Below are 16,417 nucleotides of genomic sequence, written 5' to 3' on the forward strand. Positions count from 1 at the left end.
AAGACAATAGAAAGAATTTCTTAGTCCAGATATCCTGCCTCTGACCTTGAGATCAGTAACAAAATGCTTCACTTATCAGCTTTCTTCCAGCAGGATGCACCATGGTTACATTTTTGAAGCTCAGAACATATAACACAGTTTTCTTAATTTGTAAAAACATGCCTGTGGATTATATTAATATTTACAATGACAGAATTATCTACAAAATTCTATCTGGCTGGGCTGTCAGCCTTCACACCTCTTATGCATAATTGCCCATCAACAGTGGATTATACAAAGCTAGTTGTTGTGGTCTTTGCATAGTTTTACTATTACCAACATTATAGCCATTTTCAAACTAATGGATAATTTTGTAGAATTTAACATGGGGCTGTAAATCTCGATTAGGTGTAACAAAAAAATGTCCTAACTGAGGCAGAGATCTCCAAGGACAATCCAAGTGATCGAGTTGCTACATCTTTTTAAGGGCAGTGAAGTCTTCCCTCAGTTCAACTTGATGATAAGTGTAACTAAGACAGACACTTGCTCAGGGCTCTGTTGAGAAGTTGCAAATCATTTAAGACAGGTTTCTGAATTAGCTAAAGATTCATTGGAACATTTTGCTCTATCATACATGCTTACATAAAAATGTCTAAAAGCTACTAACATCCTCTCTGGTTGTACTTAAACTATGCCTATAATACAGTTTCTTACTTCCATAATCATTTAATCTTTATCTGCAGATGCAGCCATTTGTCATGTTTCGGCAAATGATTATTGAAAAAATCTAATATTTAATGCCTTTTGGTTGTTTATTTTCCTATGCAATATCCCCCTCCCACCTGATTCTTCATCTTCTCCTATGTCTTGATGATCTGTGAATCATCTTCACTCCTTATCCAGATTGCAGACCTCTAAACTTAAGTCTCCTGGCTTTGGTCTGCTTATCAATATCCAGTACCAGGTATAGCATAAGGTTCCCGATGCAGATACATAAGACCATGAGCTAGGTGGAGGGGATATTCAATGCTGATGATCATTGTTACATCAATGTTAAAATATTTTCTGTGGCTGTTGTACAGGTTATTGATAAACAACCATTGTTGCTGTGTTATCCAGGGCCTCAAACATCTACCCTACACAGATAGACTAAAAGCCCTGTCCCTCTACTCAGTCTCCCATAGACTCCTCAGAGGTGACCTCTGTCTGGCATACAAAGCAATCTCAGTCCCCGCCCTTATGGGACTGCTTCATATCTGCAAGTGAAGCTCCACTCAAGTAACCCACATGCGCAACCTCAACCTGGTCTGTGACATCAATAGGACATGTTGGCGAGACAGATTTGTGTCCCAGACATTCCCCCTTTTGTGGAATAGACTCCCTCTCCACATAAAGCAGAGTACCTCATTAAACCTTTTTAAGTGCAACCTGGATAACTTTATAAGGAATAGAAAATAAACCCACTGGGATTCCACCTGTGTCCATGATGGACAGTGGCATAGGGTGCTGACTTGTTAGAACATGGGGTAAATTCTTGGCTAGGCTTGTAAGGGCTTCAGGGCCAATAGCCTAGTAACTTCCTATGATCCTATTATATCACTGTGCATCAATTTATTTATTTATTTATTTTTTACTGACATTTGTTTACCAGGAAAGTCTGATTGGGTCTACAGTTCACATTTTCAGTGGAGGGCTGGGGAGAAACGCACCAAAAACACAACATTTACATAGTGCATATGCATATTGTCCTAGCAATTTCAGAGAAAAAAAAACATTCTGAAAGCACATTTATAAAGCAAAACATTTAAATGCAACAACATTAGATTTATATATGTATATTGGTAAAAAAACTTTTAGTAAACATTTAATTATCTAAAATCTTTAAATTTCTTTATGAGTGCTCCCTTGTAGTCAGGGAAAATAGAAATTAAAAAATAGAGCAGTAGAAGATAAATATTTTAGGAAAAGGATTCATTTTTGGTTCAGTGACAGACATGAAGAATACATATAACAAAGAGAGAGTACAAGGATAAGAGATGAAGAAGAAAAGTGAGGCTTAGGTGTAAATAAGTAGTAAAAGTGAAAGTGAAAGACAGATTACCTAGGCAAGAGGAAACAAGAGTGATTGTTATATAGTAGATGGAAGAAGTGAGTTTAGAGCATGAAAATTTGGCTTGGCAGAAGTAGATCCAATGTAATTATCTTGGAGGTATTAGTTCATAGGTTCATAGGTTCATAGGTTTATACTAGGCTATCTGCCCTAAGGCATTTATAAGCCCAGCCCAAATTTTTGTGGCCTACGCCACCCCTTATATGAAAAAATACTGTGCCCATTAGTTTGTTGTGCCTCTGTCCAGCAGTGACACAGAGATGATTCCCGGGATAAACCTACGATCTCCCATCCACAGGTCAAGATTTCTCTTGAACAGAGCCAGCGAGGTGCTCTGCCTCACATGGATCGGGATTTTATTCCACAGCATAGGGAGTCTCTGAGTGATAAATCTATCCCTCCAGCATGTCCTATTTATATCCATGCTAAGGTTTAAGTCGCTTGCTCTAGTGGTTTTGGTGGATTTGGATTTTTTGAGGTGGAGCATGTCCATTAATTCCGGGTTGGACATGGCCTTGTATGTCAGGCACATGTCACCTCTGAGCAGACGGTATGCAACTGAATAGAGCTGGAGTTTCTTCAATCTGGCAGCATATGACAGATTTTGGAGTCCCTTTATCCTTTTGGTGAGGAACTTTTGGGGTCTCTCCAATTGCTGCAGATGTCGGATGAGATACATCCTGAATGGGGCATTGTACTCGATCATTGGTCTGATAAGTGAAGAGTACAGGGGAACAATGACCTCACTAGATCTGGATGTGAATCCCTTCATGATCAGGTGGGCAATGTAGAAGGTCTTTCTAACCACTTTAGCAACGTGAGTGTCAAAAGAAAGGCCACTGTCAACCTGGGTCCCCAGGTCCCTGATAACCTCTTCTGTGCTTAGTGGATTGCCACCTATATGGTAGCTTGGGGTTACCTTGTTTTTCCCGAAGGGTATGACTATACATTTTTTGGCGTTTAACTTCAGGCCATGGCTCTGGCACCAGCTATCTGTTTCCGTGAGTCCCTTCTGAAGGATATCTGTGTCCGATGCACTTTCCACTATGGCCCAGTTTGCAGTCGCCTGCAAACTTTGTCAGCCAAAGTCGTCCCATGCTGGGCTGTACCTGTGAGAAGTAGATGCCGAACAATAGGGGCCAAGGACCGAGCCCTGTGGGACACCACTTGTGACTGGCTTGGAGTCTGACATAGCGCCAGCAACTCTAACCCTGTGGGTTCTGTCCTTAAGCCAGTTTGCAACCCATCTTGTGACATATGGGTTTACATTTAAGCTGGTAAGTTTTTCTACAATACCCGAGTGGGGTATTGTGTCAAGGCCTTTGCAAGGTCAAGGTAGGCTGTATGGACTGCCTTTCCTCATCAATGGCCTTGGTGACTGTTTCAAGAAGTCGACCAAGTTCAAAAGGCATGATCTGCCCTTGACGAAGCCAAACTGGGTCGGGTCCAATGTCTGCAAGTCCCCTATATCTTTGTTTATGAGCTCCATTATGATCCTCTCCATAGCTTTGCAGACTAGACTTGTTAAGCTTATGGGCGGTAATTACCAGGGTCCATAGAGGCACCGCCTTTGTGGAGTGGGACCACAGTTGCCGTGCGCCACTCCTTGGGCACGTATCCTGTGGTAAGGCTGAGATTAAACAGCTGCCTTATGTGCGGGTTTAATTCCTCATTTAGCTCATGTAGCACACAGCCGGGGACACCATCCGGTCCCATTGATGCTGTGTTTTTAGCTTTAGAGAGAGCAGCTTTCACCTGCGCATTTGAGATGTCTGGGAGGCTACACTCTGCTGGGATAGTTATCTCTCCTTTAGGGGAGGGGGTGAAGTTTGCACTGAACCTGTCTGCCAGTATGTTGGCAATGTCTGTGGGTTCAGTGATTTTTGTATCATTTTGGACTAATTCTGAGCATATCTGGGAGTTTCCACCCAGGTTCCTAACATAGCTGAAAAAGGCCTTATGATTGTCCTTTGAATCCATGGCAATTTTTCTCTCAAAATTGGCCTTAGTTGATTTTATGAGTGCTCGTATTTTTTACTAATAATGATCAGGGGTGACTTCCCTTTTATGGATTTTGTTCTATCATTTAATAGCTTTCTCCTCTTATTGTAAAGTTTGTTAATGGCTGGGGTCCACCAGACTGGACGTTTGCCCTTTGTGGAAAGAGTCTTGGTTTTATTTGGGATTGCCTGATCCATGCAGTCCTGGAGGTGTTCATAGAAGGTATTTGTAAGGGCTTCCGCAGCTTGGGTTGTGGTTTCCACTGGCTCAGGGGCCTTGAAGGATACCACACCAGTCTTGAGTAGTGTGAAGTTTGCTTTAGAGAAGTTCTTCACTGTGGTCTTTTTTGTTTGGGGTGGGGGCGGGATGTGGATTTCCAGTGAGATTAGTTTATGATCAGATCTCACCAATGAGGGATATACTTCCGGTGTGGAGCATTTTGTCCCCATGTTTGTGATAATGAGATCTAGTATATTTTCCTCCTCTCGTGGGAACAGTGACTAGCTGTTCCATGGCATTTGAATTTATGAACTCCAGGAACCGTTGGGCTAGAAAGTTAGGGCTTGAGTAATGTTCCCAGTCTATATTCGGGTAGTTGAAGTCACCCAATATGATGGTGTTTGGAGATACATTTATACCCTCCAGTGTCTTCAGGAAGGCTGTGTGGGGTTCCTGAGTTTGAGAGGGTGGCATGTAGCATGCTACAATTTGTAGAGCAGTTTTGCCTATGGTTAGTTGCACCTGGATGGTTTCCGAAGCTTCGTGCGTTGCCACCAACCTGGAGGTTTGGGTATCCTTTATGAATATGGATACACCCCCTCCTTTTGTGGTGTGGTCCGGGTTTTGGGGCCAAACGCATGATATGAGGTAAAACCTAATAGTGCTGGGGTGCTCTCAGGAGCCTTGAACCAGGTTTCAGTTACAGCACAGACATCGATGTTCTCCATACTGAGAAGGGCCTCGAGTGCGTGCATTTTGAGATTTAGACTTCTGGCATTGAGCAGCATTACCCTCAGTTTCTTTCCATTTTTTTTTCTAGGGTGGTAGGTTTAGAATTTGAGCCTTGCCTAAAAAGGCACTATGGGGTGGCAAGAGCCTTAGCCAATATCCGAATCCCAGGGTGACAGGTGCAAGCCGTCCCTTGCGAAGCAGCGTGGCTTGTCAAGCATGTCATCCCAGGCAGACAGACACTGGATCCCCTTTGAATGACACCAAACATTAAGCCAATTGTTAAAGCTGATCATCTTGTCTCTATATTGTGGCATCATTCTTGGTGAAGGAAGGATACTGCTCAGGGTCAAGGTCATACCTGCCTGAGCTACATAATCAGAGAGCTCCTCTATGTCTCTTTTCATGTAGTCCAGGGAGGTACGTCTCAGGTCGTTCACACCAGCATGGACAATGACTGTGTCATATTTGTACTTGCCGTGGAGTGACCAGAGTGCTTGTGTTATGTGGCGGATTCTAGCGCCCGATAGGCAGCTTACTGTGACCCTCTCCTTGTTCAGCCTGGTGAGTGGGACGTCAGTGTGTCTGACTATGGAGTCACCTTTGACAAGTATGTTTGGTGTTGTATTTGGCCTTAAGGGCTGTGACTGCTTTGCACACTGCTTTTGTGGTTTATGTGTTGCTTGTGGGGTGTCTTGAGGTAGCAGTTGTTTGGGTGTCTGCTTTGGAGGCCTCTGCTGTTTAGGTAAATTTTTACTCAGAGCCTCCGAGTATGTCTTTGTGTGTTTATGTGTTTGATTCAGTGGTGTGGTAGCATTATGTGAGGCTGGTTTTGTGGTGTGTGTAGTTGCCTTCTCCTCCTGTCTGGTCTTGCCAGTCCTGAGTTGAGAGAGCTCAGCCTCCAGTTTGGCTAAATAGCTGCATCTCTCGCAAGTATTTGTGTTATGTGGGAGGAGGAGAGGGTTGTCTGTGTACATGAGGCAGTTATAACATTGCCTCAAGATTCCCAGATTCACCAGCTGGACCAGAGAGGAGATTGACAACTGACCTTTGGATATGCTAGAATAATATTGGGAATTCCTTAATAATTGAAAACACGGGCCAGTGGGGAGTGAGGGTGTAGTGCTTTTAGTTTTTAGTGCTGACTTATATAATTGCTATAGTGAGCAAGTGCCAGGTAACTTGAGTGCAATGTGTTACAAGTAACTAAATGCAAAAATGACAAACAGTAACTTTCTTTCAAGTGAAACAAGGAACTAGTACAGTAAGCAATGCAGATATCACTAGTGATCCACAGAAGCGCTGAGAAGCCGCGTATTAGGTGGAATTAGCTTCCAGGGAAATAACAAGCAAACAAACAACAAGCATATAAACAAAGCTAGATTCAGCAGGCCTGGATCTATTCTATGCTAGAGCAAACAAGGTGTACCAATTTCAGTAAGATACAGTTCAAATATTCAGGCACTATAAACCTTTAACCAGAAATTCCCAGCTCAGAAGGGCAGAGTCCAGCCTCTTCTCCCACAAGAGTGCAGACCACAAACCTTCTTAATGTAAAATAACTGGCCTGAAGCCCAAGTGCCTAAACCAGAACTAATACCCTTGGACACTGGGCTCTCAATCAGCAGTTCCCAACTTAGAAGGATGAAAGCTACCTGTCCTGCCACCACACTGCTTGCCACAAACCTTCCTAATGTAAAACAACTGGTCTGAAGCCCAAGTGCTTAATCCAAAAGACTTAGAATGATAGCTACACTTTAATCAAGTTACAACCAAGCAGTAATAAATACAATTGAATACTTTAGAGAATGTCTGGATTAGTGCTCAAGTTACACAAACAAAGCTAGATCCAGCAGGCCCGAATCCAGTCTATGCCACAGCAAACAAGGCGCACCAACTTCGGTAAGAAGCAGTTCAGATATGCATGCACTATAAGCCTTTAACCAGAAATTCCCAGCTCAGAAGGGCAGAGTTCAGCCTCTCCTCCCACAAGAGTGCAGACCATGAACCCTCTTAATGTAAAATAACTGGCCTGAAAGCCCAAGTGCTTAAACCAGAATTAATACACTTTTAGAATAACAGACACTGAGCCCTCAATCAGCAGTTCCCAACCTAGAAGGATGTAAGCTACTTGTTCTGCCACAACAGTGCAGACCACAAACCCTCTCAGTGCAAAACAACTGGTCCGAAGCCCAAGTGTTTAAACCAAAAGGCTTAGAATGAGTTACACCAAGCAGTAATAAATACAATTGAGTATTTTTAAGATGATGCAAAAGTAAAATGAAGTAGGTAGAAACACAAGTAACAGTAAAAGCAGATATTTTTTTTTTTTTATCTGAACAAGTGCTGAGATCAAAGAAACAGATTTGACTGCTGAAACTAGAAAACTGGCTAGTTATAAGAAAAAAAAAAACAAGCTAGAAGGCTTCCCTCAAACACCAAAGGGCTTGGGGGCTCAGAAGCCTACAAATAGTCTATACCACTTAACAGGAAAGGCAGGAAATAAGCTTAATTTTTTTTTTTGTATTTTCCCAGATGCTCTCTTTGTACACAGTAGGAGTGCCTGAAATCAGAATATGATCTCACTGCACTCAGTTGAGTGAGCAAATGAGATGGGCCCAGAGGCAGGCTGAGGGGCGGGCAGTTTCAAGGCCACTAAGATTAACACCAAAACAAAAACAGGGAGGGTGGGAGGGAATAACTGAAGAGCAGAATAACTGCAACTTGAGTTCAATATTCCTTCAACACAGTTTAAATCAAATTAAATACTGTATTTTTTTTTTAAAGTGCAGATAAAGGTACTTAAATTCTCTTATACGTCCAGTTGAATATAACCAAGTTCTTAGCTGGCCAAAGCTGAGGTTTTTAAGCAATAAAAATTTCACAATGCATCACTTAAAAAGGCAAGGACAGGAAATCAAAGAATGTGGCTACCCCCCAACTGTAATTACTAGCAAATAACACACTAGCTTCAGTTCAAGTTACTAAAGAGCAGAATAACTGCAACTTGAGTTCAATATTCCTTCAACACAGTTTAAATCAAATTAAATACTGTATTTTTTTTAAAAAAAGTGCAGATAAAGGTACTTAAATTCTCTTATACGTAATCAAACGCTGGGTTGAACTCCCATCACACTTAATTTAATTTATCTGTATGGTATGGAGTAAATTTTGCTTTCCTTATAAAATGGTTTGTGTTGGTAAACTAAGAAGCAATGTTTTTTCATGTATAACAAAAGGTGAGCAACTAACATCATATTGAAGTAGTATTAGAGTGGGTTTGTGTAGTGGCTTGGTATTGTGCATATTGGAAAATTGTAATGTCATTTGTTGATCATTACTAGTATTGGTGTCAACTTTTGCCACATCTTGACTCATATTCACTTATCTACTTTTCCAGTAATGCCCAAACCTCACAGGTGTTTAACGCATCCAGTCATCTCTTGGCTGGGTATCTGTATTTAATTTCTTCCTTCTGTCTCTGGTACTTGTAGCAAATTACTGGCACATTCGCCTCTGAAAGAAAGTAGAAGGTAATCTGTTTTTGACCTTCTCAGCTGGGACTGCTTTGATGTCCTCACTTTTTCCCCACTGTTTACATCTTGCTGCCCACCTGGAGTATTTGAGTCCATCTCGGGCATCCTCCATTGCTTTGCCTTTACTTCTCCGGTTTCTGTGCTATACAGTAGTACTAGTCAGTGTAGAATGAAGGACAGTTATGTTGGAGAAAAATAGAGCACTGTTGAATAATTGTGGCGAGCAAGTAAATAGATGCCGTCTTTTTGCGTAGTATTTGTATTTTACCATTCTCTAGTATTAACTCACTCACATGCAGGTATGTTCCAAATACAAAGATATATGGATAGTCTTAAGCATTGTTATACTGAAGGTAATAAAACTGCACTGAATGTCTTAGTGATTCTGAATGAATGTACTGTTTGGAATAAAATGTGCTTATAAATTGATCCTTTTGGTGTCCCTCCCTGTCTCAAAATGGGATCTTTAGTATTGCGCATGTGCAAAAACTGTACAGGTATCAATGGGGATAACCTTGTGTAGTTTCTGGGAGCTCCACATAGTGGTCCATTTCTGTTGGAATAGTTTTTTTTATGATTCACACACATAAACTGCTGTTTAATAGTTGGTCATCTGAAATTAAGTGCGTTCTAACAAAGATTTTTCTTTAAGGACCTTGTATAAGACTTTTCCTAATGGGCATGTTTTTATGCTTTGACTAGTGGACAGTGTGATGACCTACCACTAACACCTGTGGGGGGTGTTCACTGGGAGGATAACAGGTACACACAGTATTTCCCGATGCAGTTCTCTGCATAAAGTGCAGTTTCTCTTAAGAGAACAGTCAGTCTGGGGCAGTTTCTTATTCTTTCTCCAGATCACCAATAAGACTCTCCACTGGCACATCTATAAAGTTGAGATCTCAGCTGAGTGACTAAGCCAAGCCTCCAGCACTCTCTACCCAACCAGTGCTTTGTGCCCCTGCTCAAGTAGTTGACACATGCACTCTTCCAGGTTTGATACGCACGCACCTGGGAAAGGCTGGCACAGGTGTGCCCCCTTCTGCCCAGACTATAAGGTAGCTTCCACTGCCACCAGTCATTCCTCAACAGCTACTTTAAGGCTGTTAAAGTGTAACACGTTTTACTGTGTAATGTTGGGGTTGGGAGGGTGGCCTAATGGTTTAAGGTGTTTGCCTTACAAACACAAGGTGCAGGGTTTGAGTCTAACAAGGGATAATTGGCTAGGCTGAAAATGGCTCACAAGGGCAGTTAGCTTAGTACTAACCTATGAACCTATGAGATGGGAAAGGGAAAGTGCAATAAGATAGTGGAGATGATATATTTTTAGCCAGGATTCAAATAGGAGTAGATCCAAGAATTACATATTATTTTGTGTATGTTTAAATACTATTAGATCAGGATTGGCTCTGATATTAAAGGATGGAGTATTCCAGGTTTTGGAAACAGCATGGGAGTAGAAACTTTGGCCTGCTAATTTGTTAGATTTGTATACAGAGAGAAGTTGCTTTTCTTCAGATCTAAGGATCTACTGGGAATGTAGTTATGGAGTATGGAATTTAGCACTGGCATGCAGTTGATTCATTTGTGGTTTTATTGCCCATTATAAGCTGTAAATTGTTAAGATGATTTGGAACTTCAAGCCATTTGTGAGATTGAAGAGCAGTACATTGATGGGTGAAATAAGGTGCACTGGTTGTAAATTTAGAAATGTTATTATAAGTTGATTCCAGTTTTGCTTTTATGTAGCTATGAAGATTGGTGAAAATAGGTGCTCCATATAGCAGCGAGCGTAAAAGATATGTGGTAGCAACAGTAATTCTGGTAGATATAGTTAGAACTTGTTTACACCTGTATAAGGCCCCACATTTCCAATGAGTTTTTTTTTATATTGCTCTGGATATGGAAATCAAATGTAAGGTGTTCATCAATCATTACTCCTAGGACTTTGATATAGGCAATAACTTTGATTTTTTTTTTAATTCTATGAATGGATTTTAAAGTTTGTTTTGTCTAGTGTGATTTTTTTGGGAGTAAAGGGGAGAAGTTTTGTTTTGGTAGGTTTAATTAGGACTGGAAATCTGTAAGCCATGTTTCAATGGATGTGAAGGCTAAGTAGGTTATCAACTGGAGGTGTGATAAATTGTTGGAAGAACAGATAATAGCTAAATCATCATTATAATGAACAAGGGAGCCATGGCAGGTGGAAGTGTGCAGGTGATTGATAAAAATATTACAAAGAAGGGAACCAAGACTAGAACCCTGAGATACTCTGGTGGAGTTTGGTAAGTATGGAGAGAGGATTCTTTCCCATTTCACTGATTGCTGTCCATTAGATCGATAGCTGGTGAACCATTTGATAGAGGGAGGGGAAAGACCTATGTTAGAGAGTTGCTGTAGAAGATTACAATGGGAAACAGTGTCAAATGCTTAAGAAGGATTTGAAACTAGTGTCAAGACTATTTCACCAGAGTCTCTAACTATATCGACAATGATCAAGAAGGACAGTAGAGCTGTAGTTATTCTATGGCCTGGTCTAAAGCCATGTTGAGTTGACATTAGTTGTTGAGTTTGAAGTAGATATTGCAGCACTTTTTGGTGGAAAAAGTTTTCAGGTAGCTTGGAGAGGGAGAGAAAGGAGTGCAATGGGATGATAGTTGAAGATGAATGATGAATGCTTTATTCCAAATTGATGGGACACAGGAATCTGAGAGGGATCTATTTATGAGTATACTAATATGGGGATGGATATTGCTTCAGCTGCAATTTTTAAAAAAAAATAGATGGAAGGTAGTTTGATAAGTTAGAGCTAGCTCTAAGTTTCTGTAGAATGTTTTTAATGTGGTTAGTCGAGGCAGGTTATAGTATAAAATGTGGACAACTACTACAATTTATTTGGATGGATTCAAGGTGCAGATAAGGAAAGATGAGAAAGATCAACTGTAGTATCTGAGGCTAGTATAACAGAAATATTGTTATATGGATTATTTATTTATTTATTTCAGTTTGATTACCAGGGAAGTCCACTGGGCCAGAACGTGCCCATTTTCAGTGGAGGCCCGGGGAGAAAAGCTCCACAAGCAAATACAATACAATACAATACTGGTTTCAAAATGTTAAAGGTAAAAATACAAGTATAAAATCATACAGTCGGGAAAATGCATTGCATAAATTGTACATATAAAAAAACTTAGTAAACAGATAATAGCAATATAGGTTACAGGTATTTCCATTCAGCACAGTATGATCAACTGAGAAGTGGAAGGATTTAAGGTTTCAATTGTTTTTTTTACATTAGAAGGTGGGCAGTTGGCATGCATATGTTATAGTTAAAAAGGTAAATAAAAAGAAAGTTGCTGTGCTGACAATAGAGATACTGTAATATTTACAATATTTACATACTTGGAGTTATATGAGCGAAGTTGCTTATGAGCGAAGTTGCTTAATCAGAGACTATCAGAAAGAGTCTATTTTCGGAGAGTATAACTAATAGTTTGAGAGTAGAGAGGAGCAAGGAGAATGGATAGTTAATAGGGGAATTTTGCCAGGATTTAGGTAGGATGTATGCAGGAACATTTCCGTTTGGATGACAGGTATGAGAAGAGTTGGGTCTTGAAGGTTTCAGAGTAAGGTATGGTCCTAAGTGAAGGAGGGAGAGAGTTCCATTTCTTGGCTAGAGAGAGAGAGTAGAAGCTGGCCAGCAGGATGTTTGGGTTTGTGGATAGAGATTACATTTTGGTGTTCTGATCTCAGAGGTCTGTTTGGGATGTATGGGGGAAGGGAGTTTGTTAAGGCTGGGCATTTATCAGGGTAGAATATTAATTTGTGAGCGGTGGTTAGTTGAAGATAGTCTAGGTGGTTAGATAGTTCTAGCCAATTGAGTGATTGTAGGGTAAGGCAATGGTGAGTAGAGATTTTGGATTTAGTTGCGAATTTGGAGATCTTGTTATAGCAAGTTTCAAGTTTAGAGATGTTGGAGGAAGACAGATTTGTTAGAAGAGGGGCTCCATAAAGTAAGGAAGGTAGAAGGTAGGAAATTGCCAAGGCATGCCTAGAGGAGTTGGAGAGAAAGAGATTATTCCTGTAGAGCATGCACAACTTTTGGTGGGATTTCTTGATATTTTGTTGTATGTGGGTATCACATTTAAGGTGTTCATCTATGGTAATGCCAAGACGTTTTGCAGAAGAGACTACTTCAATAGCAGTGTTGGATTGGCTTAGGACTTTGAAAGCATTGTTGTTATAAGAGAAAGACCTGGTAGGGGGGAAAAGTAGTATTTTAGATTTGAGTTGAGAGAGAGATGGTTTTGGTGCATCCAGTATTCAGTAGTAGAAAATGCTATTTGGGTTTTACTCAGGAGTTCAGGAAGGTTAGAGGCAGCACAGACTAATGTGGAGTCATCAGCATATTGGATAACAGTTGAGTCTCGTAAGACAGTGTGAAGGTTATTGATGAAGATGTTGAAAAGCATGGGTCCAAGGATGGACCCTTGAGGAATGCCAGTGGGAGTTGACAAGAAGGAGGAGGTAGAGTTCTTCCATCTGACAGCTTGAGATCTGTCAGATAGGTAGCTGGAGAACCAGGAAAGAGTATTTGGGGAGAGATTAAGGTTGGCGAGATGACCGAGGAGGTGATTATGGGAAATGGTGTCAAATGCTTTAGAGAGGTCAAGCAGTACAGTGGAAACTAGTAGTCCAGAATCTCGAGCTCGACTGACTGTTTCAAGAAAGAAGAGTAAGGCAGTTATGGTGCTGTGGCCAGGGCGGAAGCCATGTTGGGTGGGTGTTAGGAGTTGATTTTGGGTTAAGAAAGGCATAAGTTGATGGTGGACATATTTTTCTAGTATTTTTGAGATAGGAGAGAGTACGGCAATGGGGCAGAAATTGGAAATATTTGTGTTTTTGCCTCCTCTGTGAAGAGGAAGAATGTATGCTGAGCACCAGAGTTTGGGTACATATGACTCTTTTAAGGATCTGTTTATTAGGATACTGATTGGGACAGCAATACCATCGGCAGCACATTTGAGAAAGGAAGAGGGTATGTTGTCAGGGGCATTAGAACATGGCTTTAATTTGGATAAGAGCCTTTTTATAATAATGGTAGAAACTGGTTTGAGCTGGAAATTAAGAGGACAGTTATTGGGGGTGTTGTGTGTTGAAGATTGAGAGTTGAGAGGATTGTTGTTAGGGAAAGTTTTGGTTAGGTTAGCTATGGATTCAGTAAAAAATTAGTTGAAAAGAGAGCTCAGCTCAGTGTCAGTTATACTTAAGTCAGGGCAGGGATTATTTTTGGTCCCTGGATGTAGAAGGGAATTAACTGATTTCCAGAATTGTTTTGGGTTCTTGTTATTGTTGGACTGGAGTTTGTTATAGTAGCTTTTTTTTATCCAAGGTGACTAGTTTTTTTACATGGTTACGAAGTTGAGTATATTTGAGCAAGGTAGTGGGCATTTTATTTTTCTGGTAAAGCTTCTAGGATTTGTCCCTATGGTGCATGATTTGTTTTGTTTCTTTAGACAGCCACGGGGCAGGATTAGCTTTGACTCTTTTGTTTCTTAGAGGGGCTAGGGAGTTGAGAGTATTTAGGAAGACAGAATTGAAATGTTCTTCAGCTTTGTCGAGGGGGAGAGTATTTAGGATTTGCCAATTAATTTGTTTAAAAATGTTTGAGAAAATTGTGGGGTTGAAGTTTTTAAGATTGCGAGTGGGTAAGTAAAGGTGTTGATATTGGGTGGAATTTGCTGAACAGTGAATGAAAGCAGGGAGATGGTCACTAAAGGTGTCTGGGATAGTGCCAGAGAGAGTTATTTTGTTTGGATGGGAGACTAGGAGCCAGTCTATTATAGATGCTGGGGGGTGAGTTTTATTAGGTTGGGTGGTTGAGGAGATTACTTGGGTGAAGTTGTAGAGGTTGATCGAAAGGGATGGAGTAGGTGTATTAATCTTATTCCAATCAATATTAACGTCCCCTAGAATGTAGGTTTCATATTTTATTTCAGTTGAGGCCCAATAAAGAATATTTTTGAGGGTAGAGATGTTGTCGCCTGGGGAGATATATAGGGAAATAATGCAGATATTCTTATGTTTATTCAAATGAAGGAGACTAGCTGTTAGTTTGGTATTTTTGAATTGTGGAGTTGGGATTTGAAGAGGGATACAGGAAAGAAGGTTCGAGTAGATTAGAGCAGAGCCTCTGCCTTTTTTATTTAATTGATCACTTCTGTGTATATGGAAACCAGGAGGTAATATTCCAGAGTCAGCAATATGGGGCTTTAGCCAGGTTTCGGAGATGGCTAAGATGTCAGGTTGGTTGTGGTTAATCCAATCATGTATTTAGTGTGCTTTATTCTTAAAGCTCTGGGCATTGATCATAAAGAATTTAAGAATATTAGGAGAGAAGGCAGAGGAGGTAGGGGAAGGGGGAAGGGTTAAGTGTGATGGGAAGGTTCGGGGAGGGGTAAAGGTGTAATCTGTAGTGATAATAGGGCCAGGGTTGGGAAGGATATCTCCAGATAAGGCTAGGAGATTGCAGGAAGTAACTTTTAGCCTTTTGGGATTGTAAAGAAAGAAGTTGTTTGGGGCTAACAGGAGTTTAAGACTAAAGAAGTTTGTTGTGATGGAGAAGTGTTTGGGATGGAATAGGTGCAGTAGGTCTGGTGGGATAAGAGAGGAGGATATGGAGTGGTAGTGAGTACATAAAAGTGATTGCAGGTGAGTGCATGGGATAGTTTGAGAAGGAGAATGGTAAGGGGGGTGCTTTGGAGGAGTAAGAAGTAGCATAATACAGATGAATTAGTAGTACAAGAAGAAAGCATGGGAGTCGGGCAATATAGAGGAAATTGTGAGAGCATGTTTAGAAAGGGGGGTGTTGAAGTGAGTATTATTGAGGAAGTGAACTGGCTTATAGAGGAGAAGAAGTAAAGAAGTAAATAAGGTTATATTATTATATAGAAGGAGAGGAGGAGATTAAGAGAAGGGAGGGGTATGGGGTAATGGAGTGGGAGGAGTAAGAGTGGGAGGGGGTAATAGGAAGTGGTGTATGATTTGTTGATTGATTTGGTTGGGAGGAGTAAGTGAGGTATAAATGTAGAGGTGCTAGGGCGGGTGGGAATTGGGGGCAGGGTAGGGGAGCGGAGTGAGCCCGCAGGGTGAACAGAGCAGGCAGAATAACAGAGAGAGATAAGGAACAGAGGAAAAACAATCAGTTGGAGTACAGACAGTTGGAGCAGACTTCAGAAGGTAGGTAACCCTGAAAAAGGAGTGAAGGTAAGGAGAGAAGTTAGCCTTCTTGGTGAGTGTGGAGGTTCACCCCGAATAGCCAAGATGTAGTGGGCTATACTTTAAGAGGAAGCCAAAGGTCTAAGATACATAACAGAGTAGGGGTGAAATTAGGCCTTGGAGAAGGCGTCGAAGTCCTGAAGGACAAGACTGCCACCTAATGGGCAAGGATATTATTGTAAACTGGGGAAAAGTGGGCGTTTGTGGACAGAGACAGAGAAAAAATAGTTGTTCAGGAGACTATATGGGAAAGAAATAGGAATATATGGGTTACAGAGTGGTGGTAGGGGGGGTGGCGCTGCTGTCTTTCCTGGCTAGTGCTCTTAGATTCAACAAAAAAAAAACAGTGTTAATTGTAGACACGTACTTTCTTGCTCCCTCTACTTGAGATAACACAGGGAATGGGTGGCTCAAAGAATGAGGCTGGAGGGAGATTAAGACTGGGTCCTTGTTCTTCAGGAAGTTAAACTCTGCTTCTTAGCACAAGTGTAACCAGGTTGGAGAGCTGTGTTTGTTGAAGAGGAGAGAGAAAGAGAAAGAAAGTAGTAGAAACAAGTAGTTTAGT

This window comes from Protopterus annectens, chromosome 2.part0 (assembly GCF_019279795.1).
Source record: "Protopterus annectens isolate FY-2018-M chromosome 2.part0, PAN1.0, whole genome shotgun sequence".
Classification (NCBI taxonomy): domain Eukaryota; kingdom Metazoa; phylum Chordata; order Ceratodontiformes; family Protopteridae; genus Protopterus; species Protopterus annectens.